This window comes from Bos grunniens, chromosome 27 (genome assembly GCF_055505025.1).
Source record: "Bos grunniens cultivar Pamir isolate PY7600 chromosome 27, Bosgru_T2T1.0, whole genome shotgun sequence".
Taxonomy (NCBI): Eukaryota; Metazoa; Chordata; class Mammalia; order Artiodactyla; family Bovidae; genus Bos; species Bos grunniens.
In genome coordinates, this window is record NC_141191.1 from 28,141,328 (window position 1) to 28,162,058 (window position 20,731).

General features: G+C 41.6%; 1 protein-coding gene across 2 annotated transcripts in view; it reads left to right on the forward strand.

Moving 5' to 3' along the window:
* Nucleotides 1-20,731, forward strand: part of RBPMS (RNA binding protein, mRNA processing factor) — a 253,392-nt gene that overhangs the window by 22,439 nt on the left and 210,222 nt on the right. The window lies entirely within an intron of this gene.

The following is a 20,731-nucleotide window of genomic DNA, read 5'->3' on the forward strand; positions in this document are numbered from 1 at the left end:
GGTTCATAAAATTAGTTGGCTTCATAAGATTAGTTAGAAAATGTTCTCTCCTCTTCTATTTCCTGGAATACATTGTATAAAATTGGTCTTAATTCTTCTTTAAGTGTTTGGTAGAATTCTCTAGTAAAACTATCTGATCCTGAAGATTCTGGGGGGCAGGGTGAGATGGAGGAGGAGAAGGGTAGTTTTAAAAAACAGATTTTTTTTTTTTAGAATAGTTTAGATTCATAGGAAAATTAGATGGTACAGAGAGTTCCCATGTATCCAGTTCCTCTCCTATTAATATCTTACTTTAGCAAGGTGCATTCATTCTAACTAATGAACAATATTGATACATTAATATTAACTAAAGTAGGGGACTGGAATGCAAAAGTAGGAAGTCAAGAAACACCTGGAGTAACAGGCAAATTTGGCCTTGGAATACAGAATGAAGCAGGGCAAAGACTAATAGAGTTTTGCCAAGAAAATGCACTGGTCATAGCAAACACCCTCTTCCAACAACACAAGAGAAGACTCTACACATGGACATCACCAGATGGTCAACACCGAAATCAGATTGATTATATTCTTTGCAGCCAAAGATGGAAAAGCTCTATACAGTCACCAAAAACAATACCGGGAGCTGACTGTGGCTCAGACCATGAACTCCTTATTGCCAAATTCAGACTGAAATTGAAGAAAGTAGGGAAAACCACTAGACCATTCAGGTATGACCTAAATCAAATCCCTTATGATTATACAGTGGAAGTGAGAAATAGATTTAAGGGCCTAGATCTGATAGATAGAGTGCCTGATGAACTATGGAATGAGGTTCGTGACATTGTACAGGAGACAGGGATCAAGACCATCCCCATGGACAAGACATGCAAAAAAGCAAAATGGCTGCCTGGGGAGGCCTTACAAATAGCTGTGAAAAGAAGAGAAGCGAAAAGCAAAGGAGAAAAGGAAAGATATAAGCATCTGAATGCAGAGTTCCAAAGAATAGCAAGAAGAGATGAGAAAGCCTTCCTCAGTGATCAATGCAAAGAAATAGAGGAAAACAACAGAATGGGAAAGACTAGAGATCTCTTCAAGAAAATTAGAGATACCAAGGGAACATTTCATGCAAAGATGAGCTCGATAAAGGACAGAAATGGTATGGACCTAACAGAAGCAGAAGATATTAAGAAGAAGTGGCAAGAATATACAGAAGAACTGTACAAAAAAGATCTTCATGACCCAGATAATCACGATGGTGTGATCACTGACCTAGAGCCAGACATCCTGGAATGTGAAGTCAAGTGGGCCTTAGAAAGCATCACTATGAACAAAGCTAGTGGAGGTGATGGAATTCCAGTTGAGCTATTCCAAATCCTGAAAGATGATGCTGTGAAAGTGCTGCAGTCAATATGCCAGCAAATTTGAAAAACTCAGCAGTGGCCACAGAACTGGAAAAGGTCAGTTTTCATACCGATCCTAAAGAAAGGCAATGCCAAAGAATGCTCAAACTACCTCACAATTGCACTCATCTCACATGCTAGTAAAGTAATGCTCAAAATTCTCCAAGCCAGGCTTCAGCAATATGTGAACCGTGAACTTCCAGATGTTCAAGCTGGTTTTAGAAAAGGCAGAGGAACCAGAGATCAAATTGCCAACATCCACTGGATCATGGAAAAAGCAAGAGAGTTTCAGAAAAACATCTATTTCTGCTTTATTGACTATGCCAAAGCCTTTGACTGTGTGGATCACAAGAAACTGTGCAAAATTCTGAAAGAGATGGGAATACCAGACCACCTGATCTGCCTCTTGAGAAATCTGTATGCAGGTCAGGAAGCAACAGTTAGAACTGGACATGGAACAACAGACTGGTTACAAATAGGAAAAGGAGTACATCAAGGCTGTATATTGTCACCCTGCTTATTTAACTTCTATGCAGAGTACATCATGAGAAACGCTGGACTGGAAGAAGCACAAGCTGGAATCAAGATTGCCGGGAGAAATATCAATAACCTCAGATATGCAGATGACACCACCCTTATGGCAGAAAGTGAAGAGGAACTCAAAAGCCTCTTGATGAAAGTGAAAGTGAAGAGTGAAAAAGTTGGCTTAAAGCTCAACATTCAGAAAACAAAGATCATGGCATCCTGTCCCATCACTTCATGGGAAATAGATGGGGAAACAGTGGAAACAGTGTCAGAGTTTATTTTTTTGGGCTGCAAAATCACTGCAGATGGTGACTGCAGCCATGAAATTAAAAGACGCTTACTCCTTGGAAGGAAAGTTATGTCCAACCTAGATAGCATATTCAAAAGCAGAGACATTACTTTGCTAACAAAGGTCCGTCTAGTCAACGCTATGGTTTTTCCTGTGGTCATGTATGGATGTGAGAGTTGGACTGTGAAGAAGGCTGAGCGCTGAAGAATTGATGCTTTTGAACTGTGGTGTTGGAGAAGACTCGTAAGAGTCCCTTGGACTGCAAGGAAATCCAACCAGTCCATTCTAAAGGAGATCAGCCCTGGGATTTCTTTGGAAGGAATGATGCTAAAGCTGAAACTCCAGTACTTTGGCCACCTCATGTGAAGAATTGACTCATTGGAAAAGACTCTGATGCTGGGAGGGATTGGGGGCAGGAGGAGAAGGGGACGACAGAGGATGAGATGGTTGGATGGCATCACTGACTCGATGGACGTGAGTCTGAGTGAACTCCAGGAGTTGGTGATGGACAGGGAGGCCTGGTGTGCTGCGATTCATGGGGTCGCAAAAAGTTGGACACGACTGGGTGACTGAATTGAACTGAACTGAACTGATAGTCTATACTTTATTCAGAAGACCTTAATTTGACCTAGTGTCCCTTTTCTGTTCCAGAACCCCACCTAGGGGTTTCCACATTGTGTTTGTCATGTCTCTTTAGGCTTTCTCTTGACTCTAACAGTTTCTCAGACTTATTTTTGATGAGTTTAAAAGTTTTGAGGAGTACTGACCCGATATTTCGGAGAAGGCAATGTCACCCCACTCTAGTACTCTTGCCTGGAAAATCCCATGGATGGAGGAGCCTGGAAGGCTGCAGTCCATGCGGTCACTGAGGGTCAGACACGACTGAGTGACTTCATTTTCACTTTTCACTTACATGCATCGGAGAAGGAAATGGCAACCCACTCCAGTATTCTTTCCTGGAGAATCCCAGGGACGGGGGAGCCTGGTGGGCTGCCGTCTATGGGGTCGCACAGAGTTAGACACGACTGAAGCGACTTAGCAGCAGCAGACCAGATATTTTGTAGGATTCCCTTCCATTGGAACTATCTGATGTTTTTCTCACGATTAGAGTGGGGTTATAGGTTTGGGAGAGGAGGAACACAGAGGTAAAGTGCCATTTTCATCACACCTTATCTGCATTATTAATACATAGTATCCACACGATTTATCACTGTTGATGTTGACTTTGACCACCTGGCTGAGGTGTTGTTTGCCGGCCTTTTCCACTGTAAATGTAAACCCTTACTTTCCATGTTACTTTTTGGAAAGAATTTACTACGTGTAGCCCAGGACTTCCCTGTTGTCAGTGGTTAAGAATCCACGTGCCAGCGCAGGGAACACAAGTTTGATTCCTGCTCCGGGAAGATCCCACATGCCTTGGGGGCAGATAAGCCCACGCGCCACAACTGAGCCCACACTATAGAGCCGGTGTTCCGAAACAAGAGAAGCCATTGCAGTGAGAAGTCCATGCACTACAACCAGAGAAAGCCCACGCACACCGCCAAAGACCCAGCTCAACCAAAAATAAGAAATAAACTAATGCTAATACAAAGAATTTATTATGTGTAGCCCACACTTAAGGAGGAGTTATGCTCCTTCCCAGTTCCCTTGCAGGCAGAGTATTTGTATAAATTATTTGGAGTCATACATGGGAGATTTGTCTCTTCTCCCCTATTTATTTATTTACGGTGTGGCAGATTTTCCTTAATGCATCCACCTTCTCACATGTCACTAATGGCAGAGATGAGATGGCTTTCCAGGTGAAAGCACCCATTATCCTCTCTTGGTTCTGCAATGCTTGGATACATAACAACCACCTCACTTTATAGGTGAGATATGGCACAAGATCCTTAGTGAGACGGAAGTGAATACAGACTCATCAGGATGTCAGGGTGTCATGGCGGAGAGGCTGGGCTAGGAATCCAGAGGCTGCAGCTGGACTGCTCGGGACTCTAATGAGCTACGTGACCTTGGGGAAGTCAGACTCTGCAAGACGGTATGTTCACATGCAAACACGAGAACTGAAACCGATCAGCCCTTCCGATTCTAAAAATATCCACGTGTTGCAAAGCCGCAGCTAGGTTCAGAGTGGTTAGCTGATCACTGCAGGGGCAAACGCTGCGGTTTTCCCTGACCAGCACTGGTGTGTGGACTTGAACCATACAAGCGGTGGCCTTGTGCTTGGCCCTGCTTCACGGTTCCATAGCCGTGTTTCCTGACTCTCTCTTCCCTTTCCGTGCCTATTACTACACTATCATTAACATCATCAAGCTTCCATACCGAGACCCCCACAATACTCTCCTGGTGAGTATCCCAATTCCCATCTCTTGCCTAGCACTTCAGCATACACCCTGCAGTAAGGGTTATCTGAGAGCTGCAGATTTATTGAAGTTATAGGTTGAAGGAGACCTTAGAAAACAACCACTCCTGGGTTTACCAAACTGTGTTTTTGTTTTGTTTTGTTTTGTTTCCCTTTACATAGAGTTTCCTTTTATTTTTTTCACTGTTCAAGCATTTTCTTTTATTTATTTTTAAAATTGGGCTTCCCTGGTGGCTCAGATAGTAAAGAATCTGCCTGCAATGCAGGAGACTTAGGTTTGATCCCTGGGTTAAACTGATTTTTATTGAAATATAGTTGCTTTAAAATGTTGTGATAGTTTCCACTGTACAGCAGAGTGAATCAGTTCCACATATACATATATCTTTTCCCTTTTGGACTTCCTTCCTGTTCAGGTCAACACAGTGCATTAACTAGAGTACCCTGTGACATAAACTGTGTTCTTTTTAATAGTGGTTATGCTCACACAGATAAACCTGAATTTATGATAAACTGCTTTTGAAAATTCTGTATTCCTCCCAGAGATTTATAACTCATGCTTGTATATTCAAGCATGTTCCTTGCATTATACTTTACCCCACCTATGAGTCAGGTCTTAAGACTGCTGGAAAAAACAACAGGATATAATTTTTAAAATATTATAAAATATTTCTACACATATACTTTTTAAAAAAATAACATGTATGTGGGGTAAAAATGGCTCTGAGAAGTCTTGTTATAGGGAAACCCTCTTAATGTTTAACCCAGAGTTCCTCAAATGAATTTCACCACAAAGCTTTTTTATTGTTGTTGCCACAAAATACCAATAACATATCTTAGAACTAATGTTCTGAAGAACATGGTTGGAAAGTGCTGACCTGCCCATTTTCTAGATGAGGGAATTTTATCAATTGTTCAAGGTCACAGGGCTGCTTAGCAATACTTGTTGTTGTTTAGTTGCTAAGTCATTTCTGACTCTTTTGCGACCCCATGGACTGTAGCCTGCCAGGCTCCTCTCTCCATGGGATTTCCCAGGCAAGAATACTGGAGTGGGTTGCCATTTCCTTCTCCAGGAGATCTTCCCAACTCAGGGATCAAACCCCTGTCTCCTGCACTGGCAGGTGGATTCTTTACTGCTGAGTCACCAGGGAAGCCATTTAGTAGCATAGCTGGGACTAAAGCCCAGGTTTTCCAAATTCCTGATGATCCAACATCATACCACACCACTATCTATGAGTCAGGACTTAAGACTGCTCAAAAGCAACAGGAAGTGGTTTTTAGAATATTATAAAATATTTCTACACATATGTTTTTTATAACATATATGTGGGGTAAAAAAGGTATTAAACACCCATTACCCAGCTGAAGAAGTAGAATATTATCAGAACCTCAGAAGGCCCTAGAAAGCTCTACCTAATTGTACCATCTTGTATTTATCATTCATTTGCTTTTCTTTATAATGTTACTGCATATATAAAAATATACCCCTAAAATACATTATACTGTTGTGCATATTTTGAACATTTAATTAATACAACTGTACTATTCTTTTGCGACTTGTAAAGTTTTTGCTCATTAGTTTTGTGAGATTCATCCATGTCAATAAGTATAGCTAGAATTCCTTTGTGTATGTATATATATATATATATATCACATGTATTTATTTATTCAGGGCTTCCCAGGTAGCACTAGTGGTAAAGAACTTGCCTGCCAATGCAGGAGTCGTAAGAGACGCAGGTTTGATTCCTAGGTTGGGAAGATCCCTGAAGGAGGCCATGCAATATCCTTGCCTGGAGAATCCCATGGACAGAGGAGCCTGGCAGGGTATGGTCGATAGGGTTGCAAAGAGTCAGACACAACTGAAGTGACTTAGCATGCATTTATTTATTCTCCTGTCAATTTATATCTGAGATGATTCCTTCTCTTTTTATTTTGGTTGCTTTGGAACTGTGGTGTTGGAGAAGACTCTTGAGAGTCCCTTGGACTGCAAGGAGATCCAACCAGTCCATCCTAAGGGAGATCAGTCCTGGGTGTTCATTGGAAGGACTGTTGTTGAAGCCGAAACTCCAATACTTTGGCCACCTCATGTGAAGAGTTGACTCATTGGAAAAGACCTTGATGCTGGGAGGGATTGGGGGCAGGCGGAGAAGGGGACAACAGAGGATGAGATGGCTGGATGGCATCACCAACTTGACTGACATGATTTTGAGTGAACTCCGGGAATTGATGATGGACGTGCTGCGATTCATGGGGTCACAAAGAGTCGGACACGACTGAGCGACTGAACTGAACTGAACTGAAGCAGTGTTGTATGAATTATCTTCCATGTACACACGTGTGTGAGCACATGTGCTAGTGTTTCTTTAGGCTATAACCTCAGAGAGAAGTTGATGAGTTATTAATATAAAATATACTACCTTCACTTTTACTGCTAAGTTGCTTCAGTCGTGTCCGATGCTGTGTGACCCCACAGACGGCAGCCCACCGAGGCTCCACCATCCCTGGGATTCTCCAGGCAAGAACACGGGAGTGGGTTGCCATTTCCTTTTCCAATGCATGAAAGTGAAAAGTGAAATCACTTTTACTAGATAATATGAAATAGTGTTCAGTTCACATCTTCACCAGTAGAGTATGAGGATTTCCATTGTTCCATATCCTTGGCAGCAGTAACCTGGCAGGTTTTTTTCAAGTTTATATTATAGAAAATTTCAAACATAAACAAGAATTATAAGCATTCTTCAGCTTCAACACTTACTGACCCACAGCTGATCTTCCATGGGCCATCCTGGGGTATTTTAAAGCCAATTCCAGACATACTATCACTTTATCTGTAAACATTTCAGAATGTATCCTTAAAAAGTTCCTACCTTTAAAAAACTGAGCTGAGACTACATGCAGTAAAGTACACAAATCTTAAGATTACAGCTCAGTAAATGAGTTTTCTCACATACCCACAACTACCACCCAGATCAACATCTAGAATGCTTTCAGTTCACCCAGAAGGTTCCTTTAAGAACCTTCCTAAGACCTAATAAAAGACCTTATAAAAACACAAGGACAAGACCACTATCATACTGAAAATTGGACAACAATTCTTTTAAAAAATATTTGTGTATTTTTGGCTGCCTTGGGTCTTAGTGGTGCAAGTGGAATCTTTGTTGTGGCACGTGGGCTTCTCTAGTTATGGTCGAGGGCTTAGTGGTCCCAGGGCATGTGGGGTCTTAGTTCTCTAGTTCAGTTCAGTTGCTCAGTCATGTAGGACTCTTTAGACCCCATGAACTGCAGCACACCAGGCCTCCCTGTCCATCACCAACCGCCAGAGTCTGCCCAAATCCATGTCCGTTGAGTTGGTGATGCTCTCCAACCATCTTATCATCTGTCGTTCCCTTCTCCTGCCCTCAATCTTTCCCAGCATCAAGGTCTTTTCAAATGAGTCAGCTCTTGCATGAGGTAGCCAAAGTATTGGAGTTTCAGCTTCAGCATCAGTCCTTCCAATGAACACCCAGGACTGATCTCCTTTAGGATGGACTGGTTGGATCTCCTTGTAGTCCAAGGGACTCTCAAGAGTCTTCTCCAACACCACAATTCAAAAGCATCAATTCTTTGGCACTCAGCTTTCTTTGTAGTCCAACTCTTACATCCATACATGACCACTGGAAAAACCATAGCCTTGACTCGATGGACCTTTGTTGGCAACGTAATGTCTCTGCTTTTGAATATGCTGTCTAGGTTGGTCATAAGTTTCCTTCCAAGGAGTAAGCATCTTTTAATTTCATGGCTGCAGTCACCATCTGCAGTGATTTTGGAGCCCAGAAAAATAAAGTCAACCACTGTTTCCACTGTTTCCCCATCTATTTCCCATGAAGTGATGGGACCAGATGCCATGATCTTTGTTTTCTGAATGTTGAGCTTTAAGCCAACTTTTTCACTCTCCTCTTTCACTTTCATCAAGAGGCTCTTTAGTTCTTCTTCACTTTCTGCCATAAGGGTGGTGTCATCTGCATGTCTGAAGTTATTGATATTTCTCCTGGCAATCTTGATTCTAGCTTGTGCTTCTTCCAGCCCAGCATTTCTCATGATGTACCCTGCATATAAGTTAAATAAGCAGGGTTGATGTAAATGTACAGCCTTGATGTACTCCTTTTCCTATTTGGAACCACTCTGTTGTTCCATGTCCAGTTCTAACTGTTGCTTCCTGACCTGCATACAAGTTTCTCAAGAGGCAGGTTAGGTGGTCTGGTATTCCCATCTCTTTCAGAATTTTCTGCAGTTCTCCAAACTAGTTTCCAATTTCCTAGCTCTCCAACCAGGAATCAAACCTGCAAGCCCTGAATTGAAAAGCAGATTCTTAACCATTGGACAACTAGAACAGTCCCACAATTTTCTAATATCATGAAATATCAAGTCAATGTTCAAGTTTCTTCTGCTTTTGTTTTATTTCATTAGTCCTATTAATTGTTTCTATTTCATTTATTTGTTTTTATTTTATTTCATTTTATTTCAGTAATCTGCTCAAATCAGGATTGCAGTAAAAAACTACCCCTTTCCCCTTCTTGCAGTTTATTTGATGAGCAAAACACGGAGTTTGTTCTGGAGCTTCCTGTGGTCTGAGTTTTGTTGGAGGCATTCTCGTGGTGCTGTTTCACAGGTTCCTCTGTTCCCTGTTTCCAGCAATGTGCTTGTTGCATCCTGAGACTGCATCAGATTCAGGATCAAATTTCTGGCAAGAGCATTCTGTAAGTGGTGGTACGTTCTTCCATTAGGAAGAAGGTTGTCTCTGTTGCTTGTTGGAAAGGCAGAAATCATTGATGATCATTGCTTAGTTCATGAATTCACTGGAGGCTGCAGACTTGTCAGATGCTATCATTCCCTTTTCATTTATTTGCTAGAATATTTCTTTAAAGAGAAACTTCTGCTTGCCATTTATTTGCTTAACCTGAGATGCATTTTGTATGAAAAACTGCCAAACTTTAAAATTTCTACCAATATAAAATAATATTGTGGTCTACATTTTCTATTTCCCTAATTGCTAATGAGATTTTCATATATTCCATGATTTTCTTCTGTCAGTTGCCCGTTCTTTTCTTTTGTCCATTTCCCCCCATTGTACTCTAGGTCTTCTTACTGGCTTTTGAATCGTTCACATATTTTGGATACTATTTCTTTGTTGGTTGAAAATATCTTCTTTTGGTTTGTGGCATTCTACTTTCGGCCTCTGAGGCTTTCCCCTTGCTTTGTTACCAGCTTGGGAAAACATTTTAAAAGATGTTCATTTTGCCATGTAAAAGGCTCAGATATATACACCACTAGAGGTTTGTGTGAATAAACATGATGTTTAGATGAAATATACAGAAAGAGCCGGCGGAATGGTCCGCTGCCTGCCACTGTCTCTCTATTCTGTGAATAAATGTGTTTGAGCAAGGTATAGCTCATTTGTAGAGAATTTAGACCACGAGAATAAAAGCTTCCTAATCAATGATAATGATACTGCTGCTGCTGCTGCTAAGTCGCTTCAGTCGTGTCCGACTCTGTGCAACCCCATAGACGGCAGCTCACCAGGCTCCCCTGTCCCTGGGATTCTCCAGGCAAGAACACAGGAGTGGGTTGCCATTTCCTTCTCCAATGCAGGAAAGTGAAAAGTGAAAGCGAAATCGCTCAGTCATGTCTGACTCTTTGCGACCCCATGGACTGCAGCCCACCAGGCTCCTCTGTCCATGGGATTTTCCAGGCAAGAGTACTGGAGTGGGTTGCCATTGCCTTCTCCATCAATGATCGTAGCTTATTCCAAAGAGGAACTTCCAGAGCTCATCTTCTGATATCCTTTTGCTGAAAAAGCTATCCTTTTGCTGAACTATGGTAGACCTGCTAAAGCAACTTCTTACTAAGCTACAGAAATGGGAGAGGAAATGAGCCTCCAGAGCCATCTTTTTAAAAAATTATTTGGGGGGGTGGCGGCTGTGCTGGGTGTTCGTTGTGGCATGTGGGCTTCTCTAGTTGTGGCCCATGGACTTAGTTGCCCCGAGGCCTGTGGGATCTTGGTTCCTCGACCAAGATGCAACCTGCGTCTCCTGCACTGGACCACTAAGGAAGTCCCTCGGGAATTTAATTTTAAAACTATTATGCACATCCTAGCATGGAAGGTGGTTGGAGTTCACAGGAGGAAGGCAGCCGAGCAGGGTGACAGCCTGGCAGCCCTTAGAAGAGCGTGTACAGTGGAACTGAGCAATAGGTGAATCCATTGAGGGTAATGAGAGCCAGGTTTCTCACTGATGGAGAAGGGAATTACAAATATAGAAAAGGAAAAAACTAGAATGAGCATTGTATGTTGGATTGGGGTTACAGGGATTGATGTGAACTAATGGTATGGAATACAGATATGTAGAAACAAAGATATATATTTTATGTATATATGTGTGTGTGTGCAAAAATCTAAGTGTGAGGGTGACACTTTTATATATTCCCTTGCTCTGTCCATTAAGAGAACTAGTAGCAATGAGCACCTAATACCCAGATTTTGGTATCTAAATTCCTTTTCTCCACTAAAAGGGGTCCTTGTAGAAATGACTGATTCCAGGTCTGGGGGGAATGTAACAAAGGGACACAGGAGTCGGTTTGAATGGGGCTCAAACCTGGGAAAATCTGAGCAACAAAATAAAGAATAACAGGGACCTCCCTGCTGCTCCATTGGTTAAGGATCTGCCTTGCAATACAGGGGACTCGGATTCAATCCTTGGTCGGGGAACTAATATCCATATGCCATGGAGCAACTAAACTCTCATACCGCAACCAGAGAGTCTGTGTGGCTCAATGAAAGTTCCCACATGATACAACGAAGATTCTGCGTGCTGCAACTCAGACCCAGTGCAGCCAAATAAATAAATTTGTACCCTGTAGCCTGTCAGGCTTCTCTGTCCATGGGATTCTCCAGGTAAGAATACTAGAGTGGGTTGCCATTTCCTTCTCCAGAGGATCTTCCCAACCCAGGAATCGAACCCAGGTCTCCTGCATTGCAGGCAGATTTTTTTTTTACCAAGTGAGCTACAAGGGAAGCCCTTAAATACATAAATATTTAAAAACAAATAAATAAATAATGACAGTAACAGATTATATTCCATTGAATAGAATAGGAATCCAGCAGTCCACACTACTTGTCAATAGACAAATGAGTAAACACACAGGCAGAAGGCCAACTAACAAGTTTAAAAAGAGTGGTTGAATTAGAAAATTACCACTTGTCAGTCATTATAATGATTTTTAACTGAGGCAGGAAACATCGACTGATGCTAAAACTGGAAGGTGAAAGTTGGATGAGAACAGGATATTTACACAGCCTCAAATTTCCTTCCCACAAAATAATGATTAATTATGAGGAAAAAGAGTAGTAACCTTTCCATCAGACACTATTTTTTTTAATATTTCATTTGTGTTTATTACTCTTAACAAATACATTATTGCAAAGAAAATATATCATAAAAACATTCATTTAAAATAAGCACCATTTTCATAATACACAAGTTTGTTTTTAAAAAACACATTACTGAGGAAAGTTTTATGTTCTCTATTTATTTTATTTTATTTTATTTAACTTTACAATATTGTATTGGTTTTGCCATATATCAAAATGAATCTGCCACAGGTATACACGTGTTCCCCATCCTGAACCCTCCTCTCTCCTCCCTCCGCATACCACACCTCTGGGTCGTCCCAGTGCACCAGCCCCAAGCATCCAGTATTGTGCATCGAACCTGGACTGGCGACTTGTTTCATATATGATATTATACATATTTCAATGCCATTCTCCCAAATCATCCCACCCTCTCCCTCTCCCACAGAGTCCAAAAGACTGTTCTATACATCAGACACTATTAACGTTATTTTCAGACCAATGGCACCCCACTCCAGTACTTTTGCCTGGAAAATCCCATGGATGGAGGAGCCTGGTAGGCTGCAGTCCATGGGGTTGCTAAGAGTCAGACACGACTGAGCGACTTCGATTTCACTTTTCACTTTCATGCATTGGAGAAGGAAATGGCAACCCACTCCAGCGTTCTTGCCTGGAGAATCCCAGGGACGGGGGAGCCTGGTGGCTGCCGTCTATGGGGTCACACAGAGTCGGACATGACTGAAGTGACTTAGCATACATCAGACCCTCTGACATGAGCTTCCTGATACGCAATAAGAAAAACACAGCATCACTTTTCTGATATCCCTGCCAAAGATGGATAATAATCTAATCATGAAAACAAAGCACCAGACACACCCAGTTGAAGGATATGCTACAAAATAACTGAGGAACTATTCTAGGTCAAAGGAAACTTAAGAGACATAACAAGACAGACACACACCCGACAGCATGCGACCCCGGATTGGATCCTTTTGCTTTAAAGGACATTACTGAGACAGATGGGGTTTCCCTGGTGGCTCAGATGGTAAAGAAGCTGCCTACAATGAGGGAGACCTGAGTTTGATCCCTGAGTCGGGAAGATCTCCTGGAGAAGGGATTAGCAACCCACTCCAGTATTCTTGCCTGGAGAATTCCCTGGACAGAGGAGCCTGGTGGGCTACAGACCGTGGGTTCACCAAGAGTCAGATATGACTGAGTGACTAACTCCTTCAGTTTCACACGTTTTCATTGAGACAGTCCATGAAACTTGATGTTTCTGGGTGAATAGAATATGAGAATTGCTTGTACTGTTCTTGCCATTTTTTCTGTAAGTTTGAAATTGTTTCAAAATAAAAAGTAAAAACACACACACACACACATCATAAACCAGAATGAGTTCCAGATTTATAGTCAGATGTGGGAACAGGATGGAACACTTAGATACTCAAACACTTCTTTGTGGTTAGTGGAAGAAAGAGAATCCTTTAAATGAAAGGAGAAACAAAAAGGCTCATATGGCTGTAAATATCAATATGTCTTGCCTAGGTCTTTATGGAAAGTACTTCAGCAAATAACATTTGTATTAATTAGCAAAAAAATATAACAGAAATGGGCTTCCCAGGTGGCAGAGTGGTAAAGAATTCTCCTGACAATGCAGGAGATGGAGGAGATGTGGGCTCAGTCTCTGGGTCAGGAAGATACCTGGGAGGAGGAAATGGCAAATCATTCCAGTATTCTTGCCTGGAAAATTCCATGGACAGAGAAGCCTGGCAGGCTACAGTCCATGGGGCTGCAAAGAGTCAGGCATGACTGAGCGATAGCACACACCCATAAATAAAATAAATAAATTGATCAAATCAAATAAAAAATTGATCAAATAAAATAAATAGATTGATCAAAAAAGGAGGCAGACCTGTGTAGGTCAATGTGATTATAGTCACTATCTCACAAACAACTACATTGTGAAAAGCAAGAGTTGAAAGTGAAGAAATCACATGTAGTTCAAAATCCAATAAAATACATAGTACTGAAAAAAAAAAAAAAAAAGATAAATATATAGGACTGTGGGCCCAGTGCCAGAGGATATTCTCAGAATGGGCTTCAGACCTAAATTTTAACCATCTGGATTTTTTTTTAAGACTCATCCTACTCAACCTTTTCAAAAAGGATGAACCTTTTAATAGGAAGTCTGTGTTTCCTCATAAAGACCTAAGAAGCACACCAAGTCCTTAGCTGAGTTAATCTCCAGAAAGCAGGCTCTGTTTTAGTATCTCAGAGCATATTGTATGGCAAGCTTATTTCACGTGGTCATGTGTCAGCATATCAATCAGGAGCCGATGGACTGGCAATGTGCATCCTAACTTTGTACTTCCGTTAAAATAAAATACGGTGTTGACTTTCCAAAGGTCTTGACTTCAGCTCTGAGAAGGAGAGCCACCGTCACTAGTCCGACTTTACAAATAAGGAGACCACGTCTAAACGAGATGAGGCACCTTTCCCAAAGTTGATGCTTATAGGTGGCAGGACTTGGGCTTAACATAGATCACTATTGCTAAATTTGCTTCGATTTCCATGATACCAGGCTCATGCACAAAAATAAAAAATCAACAGTAAGCAGTAACTCTGTGATATCAAACAGTGGTTCATATGTTATGATGTACAGCTCAAAAACCTTATTCAATTACAGCTAGTATGAAGAACTCATTTGTAACTCATTTCTTTTTTAAAAAAGCATTTTTAATTGGAGTACAGTCACTTTACAATGTTGTGTTGGTTTCTGCTGTACAACAACATAGATCATCTGTAAGTATACATATATCCCCTCCTTCTTGACCTCCCTCTCATCCATCCCCATCTCACCCCTCCAGGTTTTCATGGAGCCCCGAGCTGAGCTCTCTGGGATATGCAGTAGGTTCCCACTCGCTGTCTGTTTCACACATGGAGGTGTATATATGTCAATGCTACTCTCTCAATTTGTCCCATCTTCTCCTTCCCCCAGTTTGCCCACAAGTTCGTTCTCTATGTCTGCATCTCTGTTTCTGCCCTGCAAATAGTTCATCAGCACCATTTTTCTAGATTCCATATATATGCTTTAATGTTTTCTCTTTCTGACTTAGTTCTGTATGACAGACTCTAGGTCCGTCCACCACACTACAACTGATGCAATTCCATTCATTTTTATGGTTGAGTAATATTCCATTGTATGTATATACCACAACTTCTTTACCCATCCCTCCACTCATGGACATGTAGGTTCCTTCCACGTTCTGGCTATTGTAAATAGTGCTGCAATGAACACTGGAGTACATGTGTCTTTTTGAATTATGATTTTCTCAGGGTATATGGGCTTTCCCAGTGGCTCAGCAGTAAAGAATCTGCCTGCAATGCAGGAGCCAAAGGAGACCTGGGTTAGATCCCTGGGGCAGAAAGATCCCCTGGAGGAGGGCATGGCAACCCACTCCAGTATTCTTGCCTGGAGAATCCCATGGACAGAGGAGTCTGGCAGGCTACAGTCCATAGGGTCACAAAGTGTCAGACACGGCTAAAGCGACTTAGCATGCATGCACGCACAAGAATATATGCCTAGTAGTGGGACTGTGACCAAGCAATTTCTTTAGAATGTATTCAAGGGAAATAATCAGGCAATGTATGAAGACATTTCTGCATGGATATTTCTTATTTAATATTAAGAAATTGTCAACAACTTAAATGTTCACTCATATACAAGTTGAACAAGAATGCCCATAGGGGCATTCTTCAAAGCTTAAAAAAAGATTAGATAGGAAAATCTAAGGTGTCTTAATACGGATAAATATTCATAACATGGTTAATTTAAAAAGCAGGTATAGAGTATTAGTATATAATAATAACTTTTAAATACACATTAAAATTGATTTAAAAAATAAATTTAAAGCAAACCAATTAAATAAATTGTTGAAATAAACTGTTTAAAAAATCTACTGGACCAAGACGAATATATCCAGCTTCTAGTTTTGAACGTTTCAGTCAGAGAATATCCATTTTACGTTTACAAAGATTAGTCATACATACATTTTAATATAGGTCACTTAGGGTAAAAATTATGGTAATGCTCAGGATTGCTGAGACCTTAAATTTATATACACACACACACACACACACAAAGATCTAGTTTTGCAACTTTTCAGCCACTGGTGTTCATCTTATCTAATTAGTCCTATTTCTTTGTCTTTTAAAAATTTATATACTTACTTTATATTTAAACTGATTTGATGAGGCTTTTTTTGGGGGGGGGAGCCAGGCTCCGTGGCATGTGGGGGCTTCCCTGGTAGCTCAGCTGGTAAAGAATCCGCCTGCAATGTAGGAGACCTGGGTTTGATCCCTGGGTTGGGAAGACCCCCGGGAGAAGGGAACGACTACCTACTCCAGTTTTCTGGCCTGGAGAATTCCATGGACTGTATAGTCCAGGGGGTCACCAAGAGTCAGACACGACTTTCACTTTTGTGGCATGTGACTTCTTAACTCCCTGACCAGGGATCAAACCCATGTCCCCTGCAGTGAAGTGCATAGTCTTAACCATTAGACCGCCAACGAAGAAGTTTCAATGAGGCTTTTTTCATTAGAAGAGAAATTAATTTCTGATATATAGGAAAACATGCTGGTTTTCTTTTTTATGCTGGATATTCCTAAAAAAGAGGAGAGAGACTTAAAATGTTAACAATAAAATGTACAAAAAAAAAAAAAGAGAAATCTGGGTACAAAATGCTTTCCTTTCGATCAATCCTCCAGGCTAGAGCCCCATTTTCACTCTCACTTCCACAGTACCAGCTGCTCTCAAAGCTTTTGGGGATTCTTCAATGTAAGGCTGCTTCTCAATTTTCTCCCATCAGGCTTAGGATTTTATTTTCTTAGCTTCCCCCAATTTATTACTGTTGTTCTCTTTTATTTTCTTTATCCTTGTTAATTTACGTCTTAAATGGTAACAGCCACAGCAAGAAATCTTTTCCGTGTTTTTATTGGAGATTTTGGAACAGAGTAAACAGAAACGTGTAAGTTTCACCTGCCGTCTTCAAACAATAAAATGTGACAATCCATTTTGTCACATTTTATTGTGACACCAGGGAACTGTAGCACTGTTCCCTGGCCAGTGCTTTTAGCTGGTATTATTTTTATTAGTGTGCTTGTTCCCCTTTTATATCTGACTGCTTAGTCTGCCTCTTTTCTGGCTAGTCTTTCTCCTTGTCCTGTCTTAGCATAGATGCTTCCTAAGATTCTACTCTTCAATCTCTTATTTTTTTTAAGCTCACCTATGATTCCAATTCCCATGGCACCCAAATATACATATTAGCTCCTATCTCTTCTGGATTGCAGACCCATTTTCCAACCATCAGTGTGATCCTGACACTTGCAAACCTTCTAACCTTATAACCTTGATGTTGAACTTGATGCTCATCTAACCATACAACCAACTCTTTCCTGACATCTGTTTTCTTTTTTTCCTTTCTGGAGTTGGCATCACTAAATCCTTGAAGCCTTGAAACCTGGCTTTTAGGTCAGATGCCTTATTCTTCCTTCGCTCCTACATTCAGTCATTTGTCACATCACATAGCTTTCCTATTGGAAATGGCATTCACGTCCATCCTTTTTTCTCTGCTTGTCCATGGACCATTCACCATTCCTGTTTCCCATCTCCCACCTCACCTCACTCAAATCTATACAAGCCACTAAAGATTTCTTTCTAAAGGACAATTCTTTTTTTTTTTTTTAATGTATTTCTATTTATTTAATTTTTGGCCACACTGTGGGGCTTGTTGGCTTTTAGTTTTCCAACCAGGGATTGAACCCAGGCCCTTGTCAGTGAGAGCGTGGAGTTTGAACCACTAAAGTGCCAGGGAAGTCCCTCAGGCACTTCTTAACAATGACTAAATTAATGAAATCTTCAGCCTTATCCCTAATACTCACGTATAAATTCTCTACATTCTCAACAAGTTAGAGTATGGTAGGCATTTACCATGTTTATTTTAGCATTTGACTTTTGACTGTTTATGAGTCTCTAAAAGGCCAGAGACATTTGCTAATTTATTAATTTCCTGAAGCACAAATTCAAATCACAGCTATAAAATTGGTTACAAAAAAAAAAGTCACTTATCAAAAGCGTGCTTGCCAACTGCCCTGCAGCCACACCTCAATCTGGCTTTGTTGTTTTCTACTTATCATCATGTATTTAGCGAATTTTATTGAGGTTCTGAAGGCACTGCATATATTTTCTCAATTCCACTTTTCTTGTCGTGGAAAGGAAAGTACACGCCAGAAATGGCATCTGCGATATTTGCTGTTTTACAAATCTAACTCTTGGGTCGAGGGTTACCATACTGGCCCGTCCTTAAGAATGTCCAGTGCTTCCTGGTTTGCAGAGCTTGGCTTCCATTCTCCCCTGCTCCAGCGTTTTCATTTTCTATTGCTACATAAATAACCACCCCAAAAGCTAGTGGCTGAGAATAAGAATCGTTTACCTGCCCACAAGCGAAGTGAAAGTCTCTCAGTCATGTCTCTTTGTGACCCCATGGACTGTAGCCCTCCAGGCTCCTCTGTCCATGAGGTTTCCCAGGCAAGAATACTGGAGTGGGTTGCCATTTCCTTCTCCAGGGGATCTTCCCAATCCAGGGATCAAACCGAGGTCTCCTGCATTGCAGGCAGATTCTTTACCATCTGAGCCGCCAGGGAAGCCCTGCTCACAAAGGTATTTACGATTTGGGCCATGTCCTAAGACCCACATGGGTCTACTCCATGTGGTGTCAGCCACGGCATCTCACTGGAGAGCATCCACCACCAAGCCAGCTCACTCCAAAGGCTGGCTGCTGATGCTGGAAACTCAGAAGAAGCTGAGTGGGGTTGAAGGAGCATGGCTAGGGCTTAAGCTTCCTCCACATGGGCCTCTCCTGCTGACTGCTTGTGCTTTCTCATTACATGGAAGCTGGGGAGGAAACAGGGATACCTTTCAAAAGGGAGGAAACAGAAGATACCAGAATTTTTTTTTTAATTTATTGGAGTATAGTTGCCTTACAGTGTTGTGTCACTTTCTGCTCTACAACAAAGTGAATCATCCATACGTATACATATATCCCCTCCCTTGTGGACCTCCCAGCCCACCCCCATTGCACCCCTCTAGGGCATCATAAAGCACGGAGCTGAAGTCCCTGTTCTATTCTATACAGCAGCTTCCCACTAGCTATTTTACACATGGCAGTGAATATATGTTGGACTTCCCAGTGGTAAAGAACCTGCCTGCCAATGGAAGAGACGCAGGTTCAACCCCTGGTTTGGGAAGATCCCCTGGAGGAGGGCTTAGTTGCTCCGAGGCATAGGGGATCCTCCCAGACCAGGGACTGAACCTGTGTCTCCCACATTGGCAAGCAGATTCTTTATCACTGAGCCACCAGGAAAACCCTACCCAGAAATTTTTTATGCCTGGGTGCAGAATTGTCAGACTGTCATTTCCTCCACATACTATTGCTTGAAGTAGAAACAGGCCTTTACCTCTGGATGGCAGGAGTGGTGTGTATGTACCAAAAAGTGATGTTATTTGGGGCCATGTTTTATTTTTTTTATTTGAACTCGGGTGGCTCAGATGGTAAAGAATCTGCCTGCAATGCCAGAGACCCGGGCTTGATCCCTGGATAGGGAAGATCCCCTGGAGAAGAGAATGGCAACCCACTCTAGTATTCTTGCCCAGGAGAATCCCATAGACAGAGAAGCCTGGTGGCTACAGTCCATGGGGTTGCAGAGTCAGACACGACTGAGTGACTTTCACTTTTCAAGTCACAGTCTGAAGGCCAAACCTCACCTGTGGGCTATTTTTGTACAGCCCTGAGATAAGAATGGCTTTTAGATTTATTCAGGATCATAAAAAACAAAGAATAATACACAACAGGGATCACACATGTGACCTGCAAAGCGTAAAATATTTCCTAGTTGGCCCTATATGGGAAAAGTTTGCCAGTCCCTGGTCTAGAATATTAGTATCTAAGTCAGGTCCAAGTGCACACGTGGCTCCTTGGGTGTGTTCCTTAACAGTGGCTCCTCAGACAAAAATTTTTTTTTTATCTGAAGATCAGTGGACTTAAGAGACAAAATATCTGTCTCTCACATTTGTTGTTGTTCAGTTGCTTAATTGTGTCCTACTTTGTGACCCCTGGACTGCAGCACGCCAGGCTTCCCTGTCTTCACTGTCTCCCTGAGTTTGCTCAAGCTCCTGTCCATTGAGTCGGTAATGCCATCCAACCATCTCATTCTCTGTCACCCTCTTCTCCTCCTGCCCTCAATCTTTCCCAACATCAGGGTCTTTTCCAGTGAGTCAGCTCTTTTTATCAGGTGGCCAATGAATATTCAAGGTTGATTTCCTTTAGGATTGACTGGTTTGATCTCCTTGCTGTCCAAGGGACTCTCAAGAGTCTTCTCCAACACTATAGTTCAAAAGCATCAGTTCTTCAGCACTCAGTCTTGTTTATGGTCTAGCTTTCATATCCATACATGACTACTGGGTAAACCATAGCTTTGACTAGATGGACCTTTGTTGGCAAAGTAATGTCTCTGCTTTTTAATAGCTGTCTAGATTTGTCATAGCTTTTCTTCCAAGTATCAGCATCATTTAATTTCATGGCTGTAGTCACTGTCCGAGTGATTTTGGGGCCCAAGAAAATAAAGTCTGTCACTATTTCCATTGTTTCCCCATCTATTTGCCATGAAGTGATGGGACCAGATGCCATGATCTTATTCTTTTGAATGTTAAGCCAGCTTTTTCATGCTCCTCTTTCACTTCC